Genomic DNA, 19,045 nt, shown 5'->3' on the forward strand with positions numbered 1-19,045 from the left:
GTTTTAAGTCTTGGCTGGGGGATGTGAGCTTAGCCTAAGTGACTCCATCTGGCGCCTGTTGTATGTGTGTGTGTCTCTCTCTGTTTTTTTTTAACAACGGCATATATATATTTTTTATTATTGCATTTTGGAATACACTTTTAAAATGATTGGCCTGTCAACATAATGGATTGGCAGTTAAAAATAACTAGGAAAATACATTTAAAGAAGTGTAAATTATGCCAGTGATAACGCTGGTGATTCAAACAGTGGTCCATCAAGCCGAGCAATAAAACAGACTCCAGTCAATGACAGGCAAACGTGAAGCTACCAGTGCATTTTCCTACTATTAAACCCGGAACTAGCAATTCCATTTGAGCAAAATAATGCCATCAGTCATATCTAATGGTATCATCGATTTGAATTTTGGTCCTTTGAAAGCACTGCTTTCTGTATGTCCTTTGTTAAGTGGCAGTTACCAGTGAAGAAGGGGTGATAACTTGCTTTATGTTTGTGCATATTTAAGAGAGGCTATAATCAAAAAATTCACCCACCACAGGAATCTATGAGAATTATTTTCTTTTTAAAGGAAATTACTCGAACTTGAGTAGGAGAGCCCTGTGGGCATTACAGTCCTTTCTGCATTTTCAAATTTTGAAAACAACATTTGCAGTATTGTCCTGTGATTATAAACGAAACACATGTTCATGGCAAAATGTAATTGTTACCTACAGAGAATCTAAAGGAAAATGAGAATCACTTGTAAGTCTACTTCCCATACCATTTAATACCTATTCTTTGGGGGGGGGGGGTTCTACGAATATTTACTTTAATAAAGCAAAACTGATATGAAACCATAAGATTTATTTTACTGGCTGCTTTCATCACTGAGGAGACGCTCATGACTGTTATAGGATATTAAAATAAGACTCTTCTAATTCAGAGTTTTAGCAGAGACCAACCTAACAGTGCCAAGAATCAATTTCCTAAAGCAAGGAGGGGAGAGGTCACTGGTGATATGATGATGAAGCAGCTTTTTTCAGCATTATCCTTTGCCCCAAATCTATGGGAATTGAGACCAGGTAGGGGCCGGGGGAGGGTGAGCTGGGGCTCCTCTGGGGAGAGCTGGGGCCCTGAGGAGCGTCTCCCACTCCTGTGCAGGACAGGTGGGCATGCTTCTTTCCTCTGGAACTTGGGGAACATGACGGCTGACTCACACAGGTGAAGTCTCAAGGCCTGACGCTGTTTTAGGTGGGTGCTATGGACTGAATTGTGTCCCCCCGGAACTCATATGCCGCAGCTCCACCCCTCCCCATGTGACTGTATTAGAGTTAGGGCCCATGAGGAGGTTGTTAAGGTTAAAATGAGGTCACAGAGGGCACTTTGGTGCCATGGGACTGGTGCCCTTACCAGGAAGAGAGAGAAAGGAGAGCTCTCTCCCCAGCGTGGGAGGACTCAGCACAAAGTAAGTCAGTGGTCTGCAAGCGAGGAAGATGGCTGGCGCCTGAGCCTGACCTTGCTGGCCCCCTGATCTTGGACTTCCAGTTTCCAGAACGATGAGAAATAACTGTCTACTTGTAAACCACTCAGTCTGTGATATTTTGTTATGGTAGCCTGAGCTGACCAGGGGGCGGGATCAAGGGGGCCAAGGTGAGTGTGCCTGGGACCTTACCAGGGCATGGAGGGGGTCTGGCCAGCCCTTAAAAGATTACTCTTTCTGCCTGTGTGTAGGTCTCTCTCTCTCTCCCCCCTTGCCCATTCTCTCTCTCTCTTTCACACACACACACACACACACACACACACGCACGCACATCATGGAGTTGATAAAGAGGGAAGAAGGAAAACTAACCAGGGAGTAAGGGAGGGGATAGGGGTGAGGTTTCTTATGAAGGAAGTTCAAACATGCTCCTTTTCCTAGGAGGTCACAAACACAACATTTATTGATCCAGAGAAACACCTGCCATGTGCTATAAGGTGTAAGTGACGGTTTGAATACAACCTTCGGTCTGGTTTATAGGATTAGCTTCATATGGAAGAAACCTCAAAATGGGCCAGTCTTCTTGTTAAAAAACAATACTGAACAAGCAGCCACCTGAGGAAACTCTTGTCCTGCACGCATCTATTACCTCCAGGAGAATTCTCTTGGGGTCTGGCCGAAGGGAGGTTTCCTAACAATTAACACGAGTGCCTACACAATTTTATTTAAAATTTCAAAAGTCTCACCTCACCGTTATCGGAGCCATGTAAATAAAATTCAACTTGTTGATGCTTTTAAATGGCCCTTTGCATTTTTTTTTTCTATGCCTCTCTGTATATTCCAAGGACTTTTTTTTTTTCTTCCTTCTTCTTGTCCCGAAAACAGAGGAGAGAAGCTTGTAACTGCAAACATACAAAAACGCAGGTGGCAGTTTTCCCAATGTCCTGTATTCTCTGGGTGGATTAATCAGGGGAGCAGTTTTGGAAGCTGTCGTGCAGTATTGTTCACCTGCTCAAACCCTGAGGTTTTGGAAGCCTGGTGCTCCTGTCGGCAGCCACCCACAAAGCCTTCGCGGCCAGCCTGAGGAGTCAGCCCGCAGCCTCGCTTTAGACGGCGCGGTCCCCCTTGGGTCTGCCTGTGAGAGCTCCTGACACAGCAGCTGGTGAGTGCTATGTGCTCAGTCAAGTGATTTTCAAAGGTGTGATTAAAAATTGAAACAACGTCCAGGCATTTCCAAAGCTACAAAACATCCCGGCGAGGGACTTCTAATTTCCTGCAGGTCTGCCTTTTTGTTTTGTTTTGTCTTTTCAATTAACAGAGAATCAAGGGAGTTACTGAACTCAGAATTAAGCCAAAGATTAGAATTTGGAGAGTCTGACAGCCCTCTGATGAATACTAGTCTGTCATGCGTGGGGCTGGGAGATGAGTCTGATTCCTCGCTCAGAGCTCTGCTCTTGGATTTTTCAAGAGCTCGTGGAGGAGGAGGTCCATGGGGTCTCCAGGCACGAAGGGAAGGGACTCCGTGCCTTAGGTGGGCCGCCTGGGGTTGATGTCCATGGAGGCTACGTGAATCAGCTTCACAAGTGCAAGGAAACTTTGATACTACTAAGGGAACGGTGAGGAGGTCTTATCACGTCTGCTTCCTGAGAGGCTCCAGAGCCAGGTCTCTGGCTAGACCCACAGGCGTCTAGATGCTGGTTCCATTGCTTTTACCAGCTATGCAACTCTGGGCAAATGATTTAAATGCTCCACCCGCAGTTTCCTCTTCTCTGTAGGATGGGGACAGCGATGCCTACCTCATAAGCTTGCCATGCTGATCAAGTATGGAGCAGTTGCTGGCCCCAGGCGAGTACTCCCGGGGACAGGTCACCACTGAGAGTCACTGCGGTATACGTATACTATCAAAGACAAATAATAAGGAAAATCCCAGCACAGGAATGCCCCGAAGGTTTTCAATCATCCTAGGTAAAACGAATCCTAAGGATTGTTTATGGAAAAATAAAGGCGAAGGGTCCACACTGTGCTTTGCTTTTCCTGGATTGGATTCCCATGTAGAATTTTACTGTGAATTACTCCTTCTGCTATGATACATGCCATTGCCAGAGGCCACATGACACCTTTATCCATAGCTAGTAACAGAGGATCTTAGTCTTTAGCGTAAAAAGTGCCTTAATCTGGTGAGAAAGAAAGAGACACGTTGCTGATGGATAACAGTGAAAAAAGGAAAAAACAAAGTCTTAAGGAAGCAAATAGAAAAGATCATGTGAAGGGAGGGGAAAGCGCGTACAGATGATACACACGGTTATAAAGCTTTACATGTGACCCAAAAGGCAGGTGTCTCAGAATCTCATTACTCAAGCGATTACTGAAAATTTATTAACAGAAATATTGTAGCAAACCATTGTAGTTAGAGGGAAAACAAATTTACCGTATTCTAAGTACATCAAGCCTGTAAATGAGCAATGCTTCGATTTGGATGGAACGCAAGCTCATTAGCTTTAAATGACCTTGGCAAACTTATAAAAATCACCATCAGCTTTGAATAATTATTAAATGCCTAATTGCACAGGGCGCTGGATTCCCAGTTTAAATAGGTCTAATTAGCAAATGAAGAGGAGCTGCCCACAGGGAAGGTTTGGAATCTTTAGCAGGGACTGAAAGAACTGAGGGCAGTGGAGGAGGGCGGGAGCATCAGGAACAGTGGGAATATGCTTGGAGAGTGGCTTGGAGGCTGGATTGTGGGTCTCTCTGGAGTCCGTTTACCCTCGCTTGCTCTCAATTAGGTTGCGATTCTGGGCTTTCCCCTCTTTTTTTTTTTAATTTTATTTTATTATGTTATATTAGTCACCATACAATACATCATTAGTTTTTGATGTGGTGATCCACAATTCATTGTTTTCGTATAACACCCAGTGCTCCATGCAGTACATGCCCTCCTTAATAGCCGTCACTGGTCTAACCCACCCCCACACTCCCCTTCCCCTCTAAAACCTTCAGTTTGTTTCTCAGAGTCCATAGTCTCTCATGGCTCATCTCTCACTCCGATTCCCCCCTTCATTTTTCCTTTCCTTCTCCTAATGTCCTCCATGCTATTCCTATGTTCACAAATAAGTGAAACCATATGATAATTGACTTTCTCTGTTTGACTTATTTCACTTAGCATAATCTCTTCCAGTCCTATCCATGTTGATGTAAAAGTTGGGTATTCATCCTTTCTGATGGCTGAGTAATATTCCATTGTATATATGGACCACATCTTCTTTATCCATTCATCTGTTGAAGGGCATCTCGGCTCTTTCCATAGTTTAGCTATTGTGGACATTGCTGCTATGAACACTGGGGTGCATATGGCCCTTCTTTTCACTACATCTGTGTCTTTGGGGTAAATACCCAGGAGTGCAATTGCTGGGTCATAGGTTAGCTCTATTTTTAATTTTTTGAGGCACCTCCACACTGTTTTCCAAAGTAGCTGTACCAACTTGCATTCCCACCAACAGTGTAAGAGGGTTCCCCTTTCTCCACAACCTCTCCAGCATTTGTTGTTTCTTGCCTTGTCAATTTTTGCCATTCTAACTGGTGTAAGGTGGTATCTCATTGTGGTTTTGATTTGAATTTCCCTGATGGCTAATGATGATGAACATTTTTTCATGTGTCTGTTAGCCATTTGTATGTCTTCTTCAGAGAAGTGTCTGTTCAGGATGGAGAGATGCAGAGCTTCCAAGACCGGCAGAAACTGAAAGAATATGTGACCACTAAGCCGGCCCTGCAAGAAATATTAAGGGGGGTTCTATAAAAGGAGAAAGACCCCAAGAGTGATATACAACAGAAATTTACAGGGACAATCTATAAAAACAAGGTCTTCACAGGCAACATGATGACAATAAATTCATATCTTTCAATAATCACTCTCAACGTGAATGGCCTAAATGCTCCCATAAAACGGCACAGGGTTGCAGACTGGATAAAAAGACAGGACCCATCCATATGCTGTCTCCAAGAGACTCATTTTGTACCTAAAGATACATCCAGACTGAAAGTGAAGGGATGGACATCCATCTTCCATTCCAACAGACCTCAAAAGAAAGCTGGAGTAGCAATTCTTATATTAGACAAATTAGATTTTAAACTAAAGACTGTAGTTAGAGACATAGAAGGACCCTATATCATTCTTAAAGGGTCTATCCAACAAGAAGATCTAACAATTGCAAATATCTATGCCCCCAACATGGGAGCAGCCATCTACATAAGCCAACTCTTAACCAAAATAAAGAGTCATATTGATAACAATACATTAATTGAAGGAGACCTCAATACTCCACTCTCAACAATAAACAGATCATCTAAGCAGAAAATCAATAAAGAAACAAGAGCTTTGAATGACACACTGGACCAGATGGACCTCATAGATATATACAGAACATCCCACCCTAAAACAACAGAATACTCATTCTACTCGAGCACACATGGAACTTTCTCCAGAATAGACCACATACTGGGTCACAAATCAGGTCTCAACTGATACCAAAAGACTGAGATTATTCCTTGCATATTCTCAGACCATAATGCTTTAAAACTGGAACTCAATCACAAGAAAAATTTGGCAGAAATTCAAACACTTGGAAGCTAAAGACCACTCTGCTCAAGAATGTTTGGGTCAACCAGGAAATCAAAGAAGATCTTAAACAATTCATGGAAACCAATGAGAACGAAAACACATTGATCCAAAACCTATGGGATACTGCAAAGGTGGTCCTAAGTGGAAATACCATAATCATCCAAGCCTCACTCAAAAAAATAGAAAAATCCTGAATTCACCAACTAACTCTACACCTTAAAGAACTCTATACCCGAATTCACCAACTAACTCTACACTTTAAAGAACTAGAGAAAAAGCAACAAACGATGCCTAAGCCATGTATTGGAAGAGAATTAATTAAGATTAGAGCAGAGGGGCGCCTGGGTGGCTCAGTCATTGGGCGTCTGCCTTCAGCTCAGGTCATGATCCCAGGGTCCTGGGATCGAGTCCCACATCGGGCTCCCTGCTCGGCGGGAAGCCTGCTTCTCCCTCTCCCACTCCCCCGCTTGTGTTCCTGCTCTCGCTGTCTCTCTCTGTCAAATAAATAAAATCTTTAAAAAAAAAAAAAAAAAAAGCAACCACCTCCTTGCTCCCACCTCAGGGCCTTTGCACGTGACGCACCCTCTTCCTGAAACACTCCTCCTTCACAGAGCTGCAGGGCTGCACATGTGGCCACAGTCTGGCCACTTGAAACCTGAGCCGGGGGTGTTAGAAGATGGGGTCAGTGTTTCAAGTGGCCAGACTGTGGCGGGACTTGAGGGCCATGGTGAGGAGTACTCTGAGGGAGATGGGGAGCCAGGGGAACCTTTTGAGTAGAGGAGGGACACCATCTGCCTGGGGTTTAGCTGCACCACTCTGGCTCGCTATTGGTCCCTGCTCTTGGAACTGAACCCAGGGCCCAGCACCCCAAATGCTGCACCCCAAGTGTGCACTCAGAGTGAGGCCTTGCTTTCTCAGTGCTGGAGGCCGTTCCTCCCCACAGCTGGGATGCCCCCTTCTCCTGGCATTCTGAGATATCTGATGAAGCCCTTGGGAATGGGTTATGGATGTCCACACCCACTTCCTGACCTGTGAGAGAGAGTTTTACCTGCTAACGACTGGTTTCAATCCTGCACATTAAACAGCTGTGCTCCAGGCCCCCCTATCCGCCCCGGCCCTCAGCTCCTCTCAGTCCTCTCGGGGCCTCTGCACCCCCAGCCCCCTGCCCCTCCTGGTCACCCCAGGCTGCCGGAGGCCTATCACCTTAGCCAAGGTGGCCTGTTGGCTTGGGTCCCACAGAATTAAATTGCTTTATGCCAAAGGCCACCGTAAAACTTTCACCAAGAAGTGAAGATTGTTGATTTTCAGAGTAAGAGTTTTTGTGATGTTTTGGAGCAGAGGGTACTTTCATTCCAGAGGTAATTTCATAAAGGGACTCATTCGGCCATGCGAGGACAAACAGGCCTTGGTAAGATAACTTTAGCTCTGAGTTTTGAAGGAGTAAACGCCTTTTTGTCACATTGGAGAATTATGAAGCCATCAAAATCAGAGCCCGGGCCACATGGGCACCCATCCACACAATCTGCATTTACCCATCATTGGCCACGGTTCAGGAAGCTGAAGGCGGGGGGCCCGGTGCCTCGTGTATCCCGGGGCTCATGGTTTTTATGGGGAGAGGCCCAGGGACATGGAACCAGGGCTCCAACCGCTGTCTCAACAAAGTACTATGATGGCACAGAGCAGGATGACTATGCCCTGGAAGGGAGGGGACGGAGGGGCCCAACCCTGGAGGATAGAGGGGGAGGAGGAGGAGGACAACGGGGAGGAGGCGGAGGAGGAGGGCATGGGGAAGGGGCAGGTGAAGCCAGTGTTACGAGCTGCTCCCCAGGGGGCAAGAAGGCATGATGGTGGCCACAGCAGGGTCACTCCCTACCTAACTTGTTCTTGAGTTTGTTCAGAAGAGCCACATCTTTTTTTTTTTTTAATTCTTATGTTAATCCCTATACATTACATCATCAGTTTTAGATGAAGTGTTCCATGATTCATTGTTTGTGCATAACACCCAGTGCTCCATGCAGAATGTGCCCTCCTCAATACCCACCACCAGGCTAACCCATCCTCCCACCCCCCTCCCCTCTAGAACCCTGTTTGTTTTTCAGAGTCCATCGTCTCTCATGGTTCGTCTACCCCTCCGATTTCCCCCGCTTCATTCTTCCCCTCCTGCTACCTTCTTTTTTTTTCTTAACATATATTGCATTATTTGTTTCAGAGGTACAGATCTGAGATTCAACAGTCTTGCACAATTCACAGCGAGAAGAGCCACATCTTAATTTGAGGTCCAGGGAGTACTTCAGAGTATCAGGATATGCCATAAATTACGTCTGGGAGTTCCCTTGCTTGTGCATTTTACCTGGGGAGGTTCCACACTGATTTGAAAGGAGTCAGTGTCCCTACGAGGTCCTGAATGGTGCGTCTGCTGGGGCCTGCTCCTCTCTGTTTTCCGCCTGTGACTGCTTTCTGGTTACTGAGCCTCCCATCCCCGCATCACGCTGAGCGCTCTTGTGTCTGGGCTGCAGCCTCAAGATCTTGCCTACGGCCCCCTTGCTTCTTGGCTTCTCCACTGGGCTGGGGCCCCAGGGCTGGGTCTGTGGGTGGAGGGAGACGAAATGAGCTTCTCTGATGGCTGACTCTGCCCTCTGTTTCCCTCTGATTTCCATGAGGAGGTGTCTGTGCTGAGATTTGTGACAAAGGTACGGAGATCCAGGGGAAAGGTTGTGCATGTTTGGGGTGTGGCCCTGTGTGACCCCTGATTCCTGTGCCCCTGCAGATGGAGGGAGGAGAGAGGGAGGAGGGGGCTGGATGGGGGCTGGACCAGGGAACCAGATGGCTGCCGTGACCGGGGAGGAAGTCAGAGGCGGTGGTGATCATAGGGGCCAGGCCCCTGGGGTGGCTGGCACTGCCCAGAACAGGCATGCACCTGGGACTCAACCCAGGGCTGGGATCCAAGGGAAGGATCTGGCTCGGCTTCTGCCCTGAGAACCTTGGGCAAATACTTCATGTATTTGGACATCTGCTTTCTTTTTCTTTCTTTTTTTAAAAGATTTTATTTACTTATTTGAGAGAGAGAGCACAAGAGGGGAGAGGGTCAGAAGGAGAAGCAGGCTCCCTGCCGAGCCGGGACCCCGACGTGGGGATCGATCCTGGGACTCCAGAATCATGACCTGAACCGAAGGCAGTCGCTCAACCAACTGAGCCACCCAGGAACCCCATCTGCTTTCTTGATTGAAGGTGGGGAGGTTAAATTCTTCACAAAAGAATTTGTCCAAACAGCTCCCGGGTTTATGTCTCCAAACTGGCACAGACCGGACACTTAGAAAATGTTAGTTAAAGTGAGCTGAATAGTTTCCTGGATGCCATTTTCACCTCTGCAGTGTGCCTTGTGTGGCCGGTAAGGGAACTTTAACCAACTCAGTAAATGCCCTGTTGGCACAAACATACAGCCCCAAGCCCTCCTCCTAACCCAGCAGGGCATCGGCTCAGCCAGAAAGTTAGCATTTGCTTTGAACCTGTCTCTTCTGGAAGTCTTTGGGGAGTGACTTCTTCCCTCCCTCCTTTCTTTCCTCTCTCCTTCCTTCCCTCCATCCCTCCCTCCCCCTTCCCTCCTCCTCCCTCCCTCCTCCTCCCTCCATTCCTCCTTCCCTCCTTCCTTCTTTCCTTTCCCTCCTTCCTTCCTTCTTTTGCAATAATGGAAGAGCTGGAAATGACTTTTTTGGGGGAACAGAAGCCCCCAAAACCCATAAAAAAAGTCAATGACCACATCTTGAGGGACAGTAAAAGGAAACTGACATTATGGATGGTTAGGAAATCACCCTTGGACTTCTGCATAAAAGAGGACTGTGCATAAAAAATCCAGCAATCTCGATGTTCATTTTCAAACAGTGTTCACCTTTCCTGTGGGAAGGGTGACCTATCTGTCCCTATGGGGTCAGCCACCAGCGGCTCTGTGTCTTGGGGCAAGTCCACTGGTGCTCACGTTGGTCTCAACCTTCCCTCCTGTGAAGAACCCAGTGCCATAGCCGACACTGGGGATCCCGTGTGGTTGGGTTGTGGAGAGAACTTAGCAAAGATCCAGTCTGTGCAAATCAAGGGATGTGTTGTAGTCATTAATAGCAACCTGTCTTCACATAATTTGAGCTGCTGGTGACTTCTTTTGTGTCACTCTCTGGTCACTGGGTGGACTCCGCTGCCCTGGTTGGTGACCCCTTCCTTGCTCATGGCTTCCTGAGTGTCCTGCCCTTGCAAAGCTCGTGCTCAGTGGGAGAGCCACCTTTCCCAGGACAGAAGGGCTGTCCTTGGTCCAGTGGGTGAATGCACCTGCTCCACCTTGCTAACTCTCCCCTGGTACACAGGTCATGGTGCGCTGGGGAGCATGGGGACATGGGCAGGGCAGTGGCTGGGGTTGGAGGGGCTCTCCCCCTCCTCCGGAGCCCTAGAACCACCTCTTATATGCACGCCTGTCACAAGAAGAGGCATTTCTCCAACGTTCTACCCCTGGGGCTCTTCTCCCTCTGCTCATGCTCTTCCAGGCAGTCTTGTGCACTCTCTGAGTCCAGCTTTTGTCCCCAGGATGCTCCGAATTCCAGCTCCTGAAGGACCTGTGGCTCCACCAAATGCCTGGTGCAGAGCCAACTCTCGACCCATCTCTGTGGAAGGAACGGGCTTCCTGGGCCTGCAGATCTTCCATTTCCCGGCTCCCGTTGTGCCGGTTCTCCTGAACTCACCCAGATTCCTCCCTCCCTTCCTTCCCCGCTCCAGTCTGGTATCTCCCACTGAGGTGAGCCCCCCCACCCCCATCAAGCCCTGGGGTGGGGTCTTCACTTGGGCCTCATCCATGCTGCTGATCTGGGTTCTCTTCGCCCTCTGCCATCCATCCCAGGTGCTCAGTCCTTCTGAGACATGGAGCCTGCCTGGGACTGCCCAGTCCCTTAACATACCCCCTCCTCCCGCTGCCTCTGAGAATGCCCCTGCCCCCTATTTCCTTCTCCGCGAGTTGAAGGACTAAGACTTCTCCATCTGCTTTTCCCCAGAAGCTTTGACTCTGTCACACCCAGAAAGGATTCTGACCCTTCTTCTGCAGCCCCCACCAGGCATTTTTGAGGCTCCTTTTCCTCTCCCTGACCTTTAACCTGGGGTTGTTTGGGGCTCAGTCCTCTGGTCCCTTCCCTCTTCTGTCCTCACCCATCCCTCAGGGGGCGCCTCATACGGCCTCCGGGCTGTGAATGCCTCGTATCCAGCCACCGGCCAGGGCTCCTCTCCGGCCCTGGTCTCTCCCTTGAATTCCAGACCTGTGTATCCAAGCATCTCCTCGGCATCTCCTCCTGGACTTCCAAATCTGAGCTCCTGAATTTTCCACCAAATCTCTTCTTCTGCCAACTTTCTTTATTTTCAGTAAATTCTTCCCATTTCCCCAAAACAATGTCTGGAGGGTGAGAAGCATTTTTAACTCCTCTTTTTTTCTCCCCCCCCCCCCCCCCGCCGCTACCATCACCCCGCTCAGAGGCCCCCGTCTACTCTCCCTCCTGGATTCTGGCCATGTTCTTGTAACCGATCTTCTGCCCCTGGCCTGGCTCCACCGGTCCCGCCCTCAGCACCGCCACAGCCTCTTGCTGGCCTTGTCAATAAAGCAGCCAGTGGTCCTCTTACAAGTCAGATCATGCTTCTGATCAGTCCTCTGCGTAACCTCCCTGGGGGCCACCAGCTCACTCTGTTCACTCTGTCAAGTTCAGAGTCCTCATTATGATGCACCAGGGTCCCGTGACCTGTCTTACTCCTTCCAGTCTTCCGCCTTCCTCACTGGGCTCAATACTGCTCGCCCAGGGTGCTGCACCCCGAATATGCCCACGCACTCCTGCCTCGCTCTGTGCCCTTCCGTTCCTTCTGCCTGGAATGCTGTTCCCGCAGGTGTCTGCACCCAGCCTCCCTGACCAGCACCCACACGGTCCCCTCGCCGTGCCCCTTGTCCGGCCGCCTGGAAGAACACACTGACCCCCTTCCCAACACTGCATGCTCCCTTCTTTCCTCTGCTTTTATACTGTTTCTCACCAACACTTAGGAGCTGACATTCTATCTGTTTCGTTACGTACCATGTACATTGTTGGTCTCTCCAACTTCTTACTGGAATAGGAGCCTCCTGGAGAGGGCTTTTTTGGTCAATTTTTGTGTCTGGCTCTCAGAATTTGTGCCAGGCACGGTGCTGTTGGCCGCACAGGGGAGCCCGGTGCGGGGAGCAGGCTGCGATGGGCACACTGGGGGGCTGCACAGGGAGAGGCAGGGGAGATGTGGAGGGTCTGCCGCACAGCCCTTCTCTGGCGTGTCCTGTAGTTACATACGTGGCACCACCCCTTGCTGACTCTCAGATCCTCCCCCGCCCCTCTCTTCTCACAGCCTCCTTGCATCAGTGCTCCGCATCTCATTTACAACAAATAACTTATTACAGAAGGTTAACGTTATGAAGGAAAGCAAAGACAATACTGCTAGGTGAAAAGGAAAAATTGCTATCACCCAGAGTCCTAAAAATAACCATTCACACGGAGGTGTCTGCCCCCCTACTCCTCGCTCATGTTAATGAGACAGTGTGACTGGTCCAGAGCTGAGGTCTGCTCCAGGTGGCGCGTGCAGTTGGGTGACTGTCCACTTCCCACAGTCCTTTCCGGGTTCGGGGTGGACACGTCTATCTGCAGGGTTGGGCAATGTTGGGGGACACTGAGGGCACAGGCAGGTCCCTTACTGCAAGGAGGTCCTGGAGCTCAGTGGGAAGTGCGGAGTCCTGCCTGGTGGGACCCTGGCCACAGAGATGTGTCTGACCTGGGGAATGGGAACCACATGGCATTGGGGAACAGAGCGACACCAAGAGAGTCACTGCAAGTGAGCTTGTGTGAGGATGGAGTGGCGTTTTCAGGTCTAATCTGAGGGCATGCAAGAACCCAGTGTTCGCCTTCCTTGGGGGAAAAACTCCCCATCCTGAAAAGGCAAAAAGGAAGAAAAGGTATTGGTAGGGTCTCTGACTCCCGACCTCTTCTCCCAGAGGAGATCCACTGGGGGGAAGAGATCAACCAAAACACGAATTTCTTAATGAATAGAGAGAAGGGTGAGAACCAGGGTCACCAGCAACTACAGGACCGAGTCACCTGCTGGGGATAGCAGAACATCCAGGGCAGAAGCTTCCTCTCTGACCACATCCAGGGCAGGCAGGGAAGGTGGTACAGAGGGAGAGCCCTGTCCAAGGTGGCTCCCAGTGACAGGGGGCAACCCTCCTCTGCACACGGTGCCCCAAGTGGGCGGATGGCCCAGCGGACCCAGTGCTGGGCAGCTAACATGACCATCTCTAACAGACAGACCACACAGATAGCTCCCCCCCAAGAAAGAATCATACTCAATATTCTGTTGTACAAAAGGAATGTTTTCCATTTAAAAACACATCAAGATTATTTTCTGGTCAATAAACATACACAACTTAATTTGAATTAAAAAGAGAAGATGATCACGTGGTCTGTGTGATTTTGCATCTCGTAGGTCCTTCCTTGCCCTAAGGTTTTATGACCCGTCATGCCAGCTACATATTGGCAATGTAAAGTACTCAATGAAATCATCACCTTATTGAGACATCAACTATGTCAAAGGAAATTTAGGACGAGTGTCAGGAAAATCTTACGGGAATGTAAAATCATTTCCCAAGGAAGTTGTTAAAAATCCATTCTATGAGCCATTTATAAACATGTTATTTATCAACATCTTCCAGAAAAAGTTACACAACACATCACCAACAAAATTCCTACATTAGCAAGATGGACCAGATGCCTTAATAAGACTTTTTTCATATCTCCTGATGATTTAAATTATAGCACTGTAATTTTTTATAGCTTAAAGAATGTTATTTTCTTGCAGTATGAAATACAACACCAAGATGAAACAATTGCTTTTAGGAATGAACGGGGAGAGATATTTTAGTTGTCTTTTGTAGCTTTCAATTGGTAAATCAGGGCAAGATAGAATAGCTGTGTAATTTCAAATGAATATAATTTTTTAAAAGATTAGTTATGTGAATGTGTCCTTAGATGACATACAATTGATTTATTAGTGATTAAGATGATGTGTTAATATTAACATGGTTATTAGTACATATTAATTAAAATGACCCAAGGGCAGGTCTTGCTGAGGAGGAAAGGCGTGATGGGGAGGGACTCTGGTTGGAGAAGATGCTGGAAAAAGGTGAAGCTGGGGGTTGGGTGGGATAAGGAGCAAGGGGCAGGTCCAGCCTGAGATTGTGCGGGGAAGGGTCTAAGGACATTTCACGTGTGAAAGATTAGTAAGTCAAGCACTACCCAATGACCCAATGTGCTGGATCAAGATGGTATCACTGAACACAGCTGGGAGTGATCTTTTAAAATCAAACATGGAGATCCCAACATGGAAGATAAAATAACTGGAAAAAATATTCATTAATGAGAACTACCTTTATATACGCCTGAATGATATCCCTTTATGTGCTTAAGGTATAAATAGTCCCATGTACTTCTGGACATCAAAGTCTGGGAAACATGGTGCATGGAGCCAGCAAGATATCAACTAGCAAGTTCCTAATTTACAGAACAATCTTAAAGGAGCAGAGAAAATGCTGCAGCTATGTTTGAAGTGACCACTATAAAGTTCTTCAATCTATGGAAAATACTGGGGTCAAATATTTACAGTACTGAAGGGCTCATGTGCAATGGAAAATAACCTCTAAATCAAGAACATCTGGAAGAAAAATCTCAGATCCAAGTAATGAAAAGAGCAATAAAAATGCAGAGGACATTTGTGAGGAAGGCTAATGAAGAAGGGAAGTTGTTTTTTTTTTTAAGTAATGAGGTTACCTTCCTGTGGTGAGCTTGAGGGAAATGATGTGATTCTGTCTGACTGAGTTTACAAGCTGCCAAACGAAAATATTGCTACCTCCCATTTCATGAAATGAAATAATTGCTGAGGTATAGAACTCATAGATGGCCTTAGAGTTTAAAACACTAGAGAAGTAAAACACACACCCCTTCACACACACACACACGCGCGTATGTATTTGGGATCAATCAGTGGAAGAATGTTTTTTCTGGATTACAGGAAAACAAGAAAGAGAGGCTGAATTTAGACAAGATGAAAAATGTTGGCTTCTGTCGGATTCCAATCCTGGCCCTGTTGTGTTACTAATTGTTGACTTAGGCGAGTTATTTAGACCTCTTCCAGCTTCAGTCTGCGTATCTTTATTTATTTTTTTATGTTTTTTTTTTTTTTAAAGATTTTATTTATTTATTTGTCAGAGAGAGAGAGCATGGGCGAGAGAGAGTGAGCCAGAGTACAAGCAGGGGGAGCTGCAGGCAAAGGGAGAAGCAGGCTCCCCGCCGAGCAAGGACCCTGATGCGGGACTCGATCCCAGGATACTGGGATCATGACCTGAGCCAAAGGCAGCCGCCTAACCGACTGAGCCATGCAGGCATCCCTGCATATCTTTATTTTTTTTTAAAGGTTTTATTTATTTATTTGAGAGAGAGAGGGAGAGAGAGTATGGGGGGAGGGGCAGGGGGAGAAGCAGACTCCCCACTGAGCACAGACCCTGATGCGGGGCTCGATCCCAGGACCCTGAGATCACGACCTGATCCCAAGTCAGATGCTTAACCAATTGAGCCACCCAGGCACCTCAGTTTGCATATCTTGAAATGGTGCTCCCACAAAGGTTAACTGAAATAAAGCAGACAGAGCATGGAGGCTCGAACCTGGCACAGAGAGAGACCGCTACCTGGGCTTATCATCACTGTTATTACTACACCTTTATTTAAGGAAGCAAGGTGTCAAAAGGAGGCTAAGATTCCATCAAACAATAGTGTCCAGTGAAAAATATTTATAGGGGCGCCTGGGTGGCTCAGATGGTTGAGCGTCTGCCTTCGGCTCAGGTCATGATCCCAGAGTCCTGGGATCGAGTCCCACATTGGGCTCCCGGCTCGGCAGGGAGCCTGCTTCTCCCTCTGACCCTCTCCCTTCTCATGCTGTTTCTCTCTCGCTCGCTCTCTAAAAAATAAATAAAATCTTTAAAAAAAAGAAAAAAGAAAAATATTTATAAATTTTGGAGGGTCTAAATTCTCTTGGAAGCATTTTGGACGATGAGCCCCATAAAACAATGAGATAAAGTTTTTGCTTCCTTTAATGAGAACAGTTGCCTGGTTACACAACAGGGCCACTGGGACACATTCAGAGGGTCTCATGTCTAATATACTGTGGAGAAAAAATTAGTAAAATCCAATATGAATGAACAAGGCTTCTCCCCTCCCAATCTCCTCCACTCTGATGTTTATAATAGGACATCACACCAGGGTAGAGTGTCTCACAACTGCCCCCTGCATTAGTACTGATGGTTTTGAAGTCCTGAATGTCCTTTATACCACATATAGTATATCCATTTAGTATTTCCGCCTCAAGAGCCTCCTGTTACTTAGGCACCCAGAAAACTTTGAAGTTAGGAAAGTTACGGACTTCAAAAGATTGCTGTGGGTTGAGAGTACAGAAGTCCAGTAGGGAACCAAGTGGGTCCCGAAGAGTCTCAGGATATTCAACTCATAATTACAGTCCATTTGATGTCTGCCTGCAGTTTAGAGACTGAATAGCAAATTGCCAAGAATGCCTAATCTTGGGCATGGTCTCACTGCCCATTAGGGTACCCTGAGCAGTTAACAATAGCAGTGAAAGGCTGTAGAAAAAAGAAATCTTCAAACTTGGTGTTGGTCAAGCAAATTGGCTCAGTTATTGGTATTGTAGATGACATTGGTGGCTAAAAAGATTTCTTTCTTCCTATGTATATATATGTATGTATCTATTTGATGCTCCTCAAAACTGTTAAGCATTGGATAAGATACCATGTCTGAAAGTGCCTGACACAAAGCTAATGATTATTAGAAGCTCTTTTTTTTTCTTCCTCTCTATCCGGAAAGCCAAACGAGGGTCCCAATGACATCCTTTTGTCTCCGATGTTGACACAGTTGGGATTGCGCTCTAGGTTACATAGACAGTAAGTGAGGTCCCTGTTCTCTTTCCGCCCCATGGGTAACACGGAGGAAGATGGCTCTGGGTACAGGCGATCATTGACTTAGGACCAAACCCTAGAGGAGGAGGAATATCAATGACCAAGATTCCTGAGTTACCAGTGGTTGTCTGTCCCTTCTGGAATCCCTTTGATTCTGAGTCCTGGGTCCCAGAATGTCTGGTCACAATCTAGAACAGGGATGGGACAATAAAGAGATTGTACCTCATGGGCCTGGGGATGTAAGCCTGTATTGAGAAAGATTGCAAAGCTCAATGGGAAAGGGAGCTATGATTAATTAGTGATGTCTGCCACTGGCTCAAGATAAAAGGAGGATAGCACACACCAGCTTGTTAGAATTCCCATCCATAGGGTAAGGCTCAGCTCAAATACCATCTTCACAAATATTTCCCAAGATTTAGAATTAAAGCATTATATGAACTCAAAGATAGTGGGATTGCCCCTATCATTCTTTATGTATTTTAGGCAGTTATTTCATTATACTGCCATACATTATAATTGTTTCTTTTCTTTTCATTACTGCCAGATCATAAGGCAAGTATTTCTTCCAAATCATCTTTATGCAACCATGATCCTCCCCTCCCTCTCTCCCAGCCCCAAGTCCCCACGCATGCATTCAGGCTTCCTTCTGGTGATTCACTCAAAGAATGTTTGCTGAGCATCCAACTTGCACAGGCCTTGTGCTGATGACTAAGAGCAGTAAGACACGGTGGAAGACAGGGCTCAGCTCCATGGAGTTCATGGCTTTACACAAGGCAAGCTGGTGCTTGGAAGCTCTGCTGATGAATCTGACTCATTGCATGCTGGTCCTAAAGCTTGGCAGGTAGTGACCCAGGAAGGGACTGTGCCCGAGGCTGAGTTTGCACGAGAGGACAGTGAGAGGGGCCAGCACTGGGCTTCATCAGAGGGGGAACCTGAGAGCTAGATTCAGAGCCCAAGGATGGCAGGAGGCAGAGCCTAGAGCTGGAATGCTGGGAGCCCAGGGAATCCCAGTGGCTGGTTTCTAGCAGACGTGATTGTACTTTCTCCATGCCGTGCTGTCTGGAGTAAACTTAAATGCTGGGCGGCTCTTACCAGGTAAGAAGATGCTGCGGTGCCCAAAGGCTCAAAAGTCAGCCATGGAACGGAATATCTGCCTGCCTTCGAGCTACTGACTGATGGTTCCTCTCACTGAATTCCTCTCCTGGCTCACCCCTGCATTCTGGGGAGAATTCATTAAATATTTTATCTTAACCTCCTTTCTGAGAAAAATTAAAAGAACAAGCCCAGGTTGTTTTGTATCCCCTGAGGTCATATTTGAATTTCTAACTTCCTAAATGATTCTAGCCAGGCCACTGGAAAGAAGCACGTGGTAGACTTGGGACAAGGCTAAGCTTTTATAAGATGCCATTCTCTATCCATGGAAGGTTAGGGGTTGTAAAGAAGACAACACAACATTAACCAGTCCTTCCGCTAAGATTTAGATGGCTTTCTTTGTAACGCTGTCACCGAGTCGACTTGTCTTAATGGTGAAGGCTGTAAAAGTCTCAACAGCAGAGAAGGAGATGTTTATTGCCCCCCAGTTAGGCAGAGGCCCTGCCCCCTGCAGCTGTGCTTGAGTAGAGCTCGTCAGTCGGCGGCTTCAGTTCTGAGAACTACCTCAGCTCTGGCAGTCAGGGAATCAAGAGTCTGATTCTACGAAAACCTCTGCTTTCTTGTCCGCTCTGCCGGCTAAAAAGGAGGTGCCTTCTGGTCGGGGGGCGCTGCTTGCTGTTTGTTAGTGTTGTGGGTTGACTCCTCTGCGGGGGCTTCTCAGGGCAGCTGCCTCTATGCCCTAGATGTCCCCTCTTGTCGCATTGTTTTTAGCCTTGAGAACAGCTCAAAACCTCTACGCTCCTGAAGGTGGCAGGTGGGACAGAGATTTCACATGGGC

The sequence above is a fragment of the Mirounga leonina genome, unplaced genomic scaffold (assembly GCF_011800145.1).
Source record: "Mirounga leonina isolate KUSES-001 unplaced genomic scaffold, KU_Mleo_1.0 Mir_151, whole genome shotgun sequence".
Classification (NCBI taxonomy): Eukaryota; Metazoa; Chordata; class Mammalia; order Carnivora; family Phocidae; genus Mirounga; species Mirounga leonina.